At 40.4% G+C, this 7153-nt stretch overlaps 1 long non-coding RNA gene across 1 annotated transcript; it reads left to right on the top strand.

Annotated features, from left to right (window-relative positions):
- The first annotated feature begins 2228 nt into the window (after positions 1–2228).
- On the top strand, positions 2229–3338 carry LOC135306600 (uncharacterized). The gene is made up of 3 exons (XR_010367395.1): positions 2229–2366; positions 2710–2797; positions 3214–3338. It is a non-coding gene; the product is annotated as an uncharacterized LOC135306600 (long non-coding RNA).
- The last annotated feature ends 3815 nt before the right edge of the window (positions 3339–7153 follow it).

The following is a 7153-nucleotide window of genomic DNA, read 5'->3' as shown; positions in this document are numbered from 1 at the left end:
CAGTTCTACCAGCTGTACTTGCCTGTATTAGTGTATTAATGTTTCCACATGTAATTTTTACACTGATGTTTCATACTTCAGTTTATGACCAGCCTGTGCTAGGGGAGTCTGCGAAGGGATGTAATGTTTTTGGAGGTTTGTGGTGCAATTTAAAAGCCATCAGGCTACTAGCAAATAAGAATAAGGTGGAGACACAGAAAGAATAAAAAGAAATGAAAAATTTAAAAAGCAACTTCACGCAAATTCAAGCTGGAGCTTGTTGGATAATGGAACCTGAAATTTTTGGGAATCTCTCTTTAATTGCCCCAACATATTTCAGGCCTCCCTTGTGCTGTGAACCCTATCTAAGACTTACTGTAAAGACAAGCAGCACATGAGGTGAGTAAATGGCAGGCTTTGTCAATCTGCCAAACAACAAATCCCTTCCTCTGTAATAATCTGGATTTTTAAAGAATTCCAAGCTCACTTCATGAACACAGCTATGTGAAAGAAGCTTTTAACCATACAGTATTACAGAGTTTAAATGAACTCTCTCTGCCCTCACACTCCTTCCTTATGTGGAAGGAACCTGTTAAGTACAAGTATGAATAAAATATATACAGCTTTAAAAGAAATAATTTTTAGGGCTTAGCCTCATCTGCTCTGTGCTGTGCCCTGTGAAGTGTGGACAGGCTGCACTGCCTCTCAGAAGGTCGATAATTTGCCCAATTTATTTCAAGCCCTCAGCAGGTAAATGATGCACACTTATTGCAGAGAATAAACAAATAAATAAATGAAGTATATCTTTCTAGGTCTGATTCAGGGCTCTGTCCTTGCTGCTGGCCCTGGCAGCCTGGGCAGGCACAGGCCCTCCTTCAGCAAGGGCTCTGCTGCCTGCTGGGCACACGCTGCACGCAGCCTGGGCAGCAGCTCGCTCACCCATTGTGCACCCACAGCAGAGCTGTCGGGCCAGCTGGAGGAGCTGCCGTGTTCATCTGCTAGAGGAAACCTAGCAGTAACTGCTCCATGTAAAATCAGACTTCTTAGGACTAGGTTGTAGTTAATTTTAGGCTCTAACATGACATTATTTTCTGGCATAAAATGAGAAAATGTTTGATGGAAGCGTCATGGTAAAACACAGAACTAATTTCTTATTACACATTCACAAAGTACTAAACTATTTAACAAAGGAAATCCATAGGACAAAATCTGGTCCAATCACAGATATCCAAATCCTAAAATACAAAATTGTATGTAATATCTGTATGCACACCTTCTTAATTTAATAAAGAATGCCTTAAAGCATTTAATTCTCCACATTATTTACAGAGCCTGTATTTAATCTGACTACTGAACCCAGCAGATATTCTCTCATGAGTAAATTAAAGGTTTAGGTCCCAAAATGTTTATAGGGCTTGAATTCTTGGTTGAAAAAGAAAAAAATCCTAATTAAAGTAATTAATTTTTTTCACATTGCAGTTGTAACTAGAAAAAACATTAGATGTCTCATCCTTGGAGTTAGTTTAGTAAATGCAGGAGAAGAAAGTGTAGTGACTAGCCTTTTAAAGCTGTGTTTCTTTTCAATTTAAAAAAGTACTGTGCACTTCCCAAAGTCACGATCCTTAGCAGCAGCATGATTTGCACTAACAGGAATAAATATAACCTCAACTCCAAGTGTTTGCTGCTTCTTTTTTAATTTTAACAGCAAAACCTTCCAAAATTATGAATAAATTTATCACCCCTTTGATGGGAAAAGACTAACAAGACAGCCACACAAGACAGTATTATTTCTTGTTAGTCGGGACAAGATGCTGAGGATTTCGAGCTGATCTTTTGTTTCTGCTCAAAGACAAATGGCATAAAATTTATATGCATGCTTCTGTCCTGACAGCAAAGGGCTTCAGCACGGTTCTAATGGCTCTTGGGGATGCTGCTCTCTGAAGTCCCTGGGCATGAAATGCTCTTGCAATTCATCTCCCGTTAATAGCAGCTCCAAGACTACAGTCTCTCTCTTTTTTTTTAAACTTCTTTTATCCCTGGCCGAAGCTGCCTGTGTTCTCATTGGAGCCGGGAGGCCGTACTGTGATGTTTTCACCCCTCAGCAGAGGTCGGGGCAAGCTGAGGCCCTATGGAGAGCGGGGCCTGATGTCACCCCACCCAGCACGGGCCCAATGAGCGCCGGCAGCCGCCAAACACGGGCACACCGACACACGGACACACCGACACACGGACACACCGACACACGGACACACCGACACACGGACAGCATCTTGGGGGGCTCTGCAGCGCTTCATGGGGCCAGCAAATGGCACGGGAGGCTCCTTTCTGTGGGCATTGCAGGCCATGGGGCCGTGGGCATGTAGGAAAACAGTAGCAGAAAACAAAAGGTAGTTTGGTTTAAGAAAGAAGTTATTATGGACCCAAGGGAGATAAAGCTTCTGTTTTCATTTCTGGGAGATGAGGTAGCCCTGGGGCGGGGGCTGGCCATGTGCAGGGGGCACCTATGGTGACGACACAGGACTGGGACACCAAGAGGAGCCCGCTGGCCCTTTCTGCCAGCACCAGGCTGGCGACAAGGGCCCAAATCACCTGGCTTTGGTTGCTTTCTTCCTTTTAATGGGCCCATGTGGTAAACGTGGCACAGTAATGAAATAACATCACAAAATGACATGTATGTGCTTAATGATACCCCAGTATAATCAGCCACAGCCTGGTCTGCCTTTGACACAGGTCCTCCTCACCTGCAGTGGTTGTGCAGGTGTTTCATTGCCTTCTTCACGCTCTTTGCTGCCTCAGGAGATCAGACTCTGGTGCTCAGGTATGCTTCCACCTCTGTAATTCCTCTGCCCACAACCTGATGGAGTGGTGGGACTCTCAACAGTTCTACTTCCTTTCAAATTATTCAAACTAAGGTGCCAGTGTGGAGTAGACTTCTTGTGGGAAATTTGGAGCTAACCCTTGAATGAGGTTAATGAAAATATTTCCATCACACATCAGTTGCAGTAGAAGTCATTCACACTTGGGAGGAAGTACCAGCTAATTTTAAATCAGTGAAAATGAGAGTAAAAAATTGGCATAGGTAACTCAGAAGATAAGGCTGGAAAAGTCGTACTTTCCTGAAAAATGATAGCTCATTTGTTTTTTTATTATTACAGTCTGGGTAAGGAGTAAGTACATATAAATATTCTTTGTAAATTTAAAGCAGTGGTTTGTTGGATACCCTCTCTTTTCTAGGCACCTTAGGGATCCTGTTCAGCACAGGCTTCTGCTGTTAACCCAGTTATCCCACACGGGGCCCCCAAGGCTGGGGAACATTGTGAGGGGTGTGTGGTCATTGTCACTCAACACACACAGCAAACTGCAGCTATCTCCAGTCTAGACAAGCACAAACTACATTTTACCAACACTGGATGATCACCATTTATAAATATATAGAAAATAAAATAAAAATACATATTAAAAAAAAATGTGGTCAAAGTCTTGTGTGGAGAGGGGGTGAAGGGACAGAGATTTAAGGCTAACAGAGTTTTCAGCTACATTTCTGTTGGTAAATTAACCTTTCCAAGACCTTCAATAATTGCTCGAGGCCATAGAAAGGTAACTTCTGTCAGATCTTCTCTCTTTAACTCCTATGGACAACTTTTGTTGTCTGTCATAGAAATGCATTATCATCCAACTTCATGTGTGTGTCTGCATGAGCTCACCACAGTGAGGAGAATCCTTCCCTCAGCAAAACTGCTTTTACAGCTGCTGCTGCTCTTGAGTTGCATTAAGGTTCTAGCTGGAAGAAGCCAGAACAAGAAGTGTGATTTCTGTTAGGTCTGTTAAACCAACACAGCTATGCCACTGCCAAGACTGGCTGGAAGAGCAGTAGGATGCAAAGGGAGAAAGCCCCCACTGCCTCCCAATCTATTAAAATGAGCCACAAACACAATGCTGATGTGGTAAGTCAGGGCAATATGCAAATGGCTGCATGTCCCAGAAACCCTAATCCTATCAAGAATGCAGAAGATGTTAATTTGGCCATCTTTCACAGCTCATAAATCTATCTGTAGCAAAGCCAGGCTGGCAGATGTCATCCACTTGCACTACTTTGAGGCTGGCAGTCTCTGCATAGATGCCCATCATGCCTCAGTAAAGACCAATAAAGAGCATTGTTTGTGTGGCCTGAGGGCAGCTTCTCACATTTTGCTACAATAGAGGAAAACAGTGGGAAATGTGAATGACTGATTGGCAGAACTGGTGGTCTTGGTTGTCCCGCTTTCCACACACGGAGCTACAGATTTCACATGCATTTTTCATCAGCAGCAAGCAGATTAGTCTACCTTGTTCTCACACAGTTAGTGGTGTGTTCCCCAACTTAAGTTTTTGAATCCTAAACTATAAATACAAGGTGGACATAGTTCCTTTTCTCTCAAGCAGATACTCCTTATTTACTTCAAACTACTTAAAAGAGCAAACAGCTTTATTATGATGTGATCTTACTCCTAAGATTTAACATCTAGAATATAAATATTCTATTTCAAAGCAAGGTCTGTAAATAAAATACCTCTAGAACGATATACTCATTTTATCCTTCTCAAATACAAGCTTTAAAATGACCAGTTGCTAATAGTTTCTTTAATATCAGCCAGAATTAATCTAAATTTTACAATGAGGATGGTAAGATGGTGGCACAGGTTGCTCAGAGGGGTGGTAGATCACCCATCCCTGGAAATATTCAAGTTGGACAGGGCTCTGAGCAACCTTATGACGTAGTTGAAGATGTCCCTGCTCATTGCAGGGGTTTGGACTAGATAAGCTTTAAGGGTTCCCTCCTACCCAAGCCATTCCAAGATTCTAAAAAGAATTGCTTTTAAAGCAATTCTTTTAAATTGCTTTTAAAAGGTGTATATTGCTTTAAAAAGGTGTATATTGAAAGCACCACAGCAGATCTTTTTGTGTGAAGTTACCTGGGAGCAAGGTGGGTGAACCTCACTTTTATGAACTGAAATGTCTTTCAGCTTCTCAGTGGATATTGTGACTATCACAGAACTCCATGTCAAATCACTTTATTACAGCATTGGGCTGAAAAAAGAAACAAGACAAAATTATCAAGAATGCTATAGAGAAATAGGATTTTCCAGCAATAAAAATGACATGTGACTGTCTGCTATTACAGGTGCAGACATCCCCATGGAAACTGCTGTTCGTTTAGGATGTGTGCATTCCTGTCACAAGCCACTCACATCACTTCATTTTAGATCATAAAGCTGCAGCCCCACAGAACAGATTTCTCATGCTTGTTCAGAGGGTCTAGAGAGGGGCAGGCTCTGATCCGAGAAGCTGAGCTGCTTAATGCTGGCAAATCCCTGTTCTCTGCAACAAGGGAGAAGGTGCAAAAGGCAGCCACAGTTAAATAATTCAGACGGGTCTAAAGAGACAGAATGCTGCAAAGAAGAAACCCGCATGAAGTCAGTTTTAAAACTTAAGGACATAATGAATTTGCTTGGGAAATCCTGGTTGCATTTTACCATTAGAATTAGATATGACGGGATACTGCATTGTGTCTGATGATGAGATGCTAACTATTCCAACTCAATAACCTTAAATCACCATTGCCAAATTATGGTATAAATATAGTTCTGATTAATTTTCTGGAGACTAACAGAATTAAGAGGGAAATGTGTGTTTACAGATATGAGATAATTCATTATGCTAAAACTAGTAGGTCAGTGAGTCCAAACTCACTATTTTAAGTAGGTTAAAGATGCTGAACCACCAACTCCACAAAATAAGTACTGTAAATTCTATCCAGTGGAGGAGACATATTAAACACTATTTTGTAGTTTGTTTGTTTCTTTTTTTAAAGGAAAACATGTTATTTATTGATATTGCAGTAAAACATCTGTAATACATTACAATGCACCCTATCACACAATAATATCTAAGCTATTAATTGTACAAAGTCACACCATTATTCTTTCTTCTTTACAAAAAACTAAGTCCAGCTGAAACTTGATATATGAAATATTTAACTCATACATTTTGTTAAACTGCTTTACTGAACAGCTGGTATTTCTGAGAAAGGGGAGGGAAGTCTCAGAAGACCTGGAGGAGGCATACCTAAACTCAAGACTTTATGGACTATTTTATATGAGTCCTCGGCTTTTAAAATTTGCCACAAGGTTCTCGTATCTCTTGCAAAGTATTGTCATGGTTTCAGTATTTGTGCTGGACCATGTCCCCACAACTGACACATGGTACTCACATGAATAAAACTATTCAAAACTTTAAAGCACATCCCTGAATAAATCTATTTACACTAAGTGTGAAATCTGCCTTTTAACTGAAATATTCCACTTAACTGCTCCAGGTCTGAAATTACTATTATTTCTTTCTGCATTTTATAAATATTTGTTTTTATTAGTGTTTCCAAATTTATAATTGACTAAGAACATTTTTAATAGCAGGTGGTATTTCAGAAGTGCTTTCGAATATGGTTTAATATACAATTACATAAAAAAGCAGGTTTCCACATTTGTCCAGTCCTATCCATAATGGGTTATTCCCATTAGAATTCCCCCCAGGACTTATCTGCTCTGAGCTACTATTGAGAATTGCTTGAAATGAGCTAGCTCATCATTCTGCCTCTCCACCTCATTTTGAGTCTGATTATACAAATGCCAAGAGGCTTTTAAAGCTGCCCAAAATGCTTACATGGCATATATATGTAGGATGTTGGACAGAAGGGTCGCTGTAAATTTTTTATTTCAGAAATGCAGCAATCTGACACACTGACAAAAAAGAGCAGCACGTTTCTCTAATTTTTCCTCCTTATCAAGACACTTGGTGCCTTTCACTATAATTTAGTGTGGACTATTTCCTTGACCTTGTGGTGTACCACTGACCTGATTTTCTCTGTTAATGTACTTGCCACCACTCTGAGATGCTCAGCCAATTACACCCACACCTCTGCTCCCTTCCTTTTTTTAAATCTCATTTTTTCTCAAGGTCTGTTCTGCATCTTCAGAAATCCATCTCTCTAGTCATGTGCTAAATGGTTCTCCATTCAGAGATTTACTCCCAATAGGAGAATGTTTTCTTAAAACCTATAATTTTGCAGTTTCTACTGTATTTTCACATTCCTAATATTTTGAAATAAGCTTTAACATTAGCCCATTTAGTTTGAAGT

This window comes from Passer domesticus, chromosome 8 (assembly GCF_036417665.1).
Source record: "Passer domesticus isolate bPasDom1 chromosome 8, bPasDom1.hap1, whole genome shotgun sequence".
Classification (NCBI taxonomy): Eukaryota; Metazoa; Chordata; class Aves; order Passeriformes; family Passeridae; genus Passer; species Passer domesticus.
This window is presented reverse-complemented; position numbering and strand designations above follow the sequence as displayed.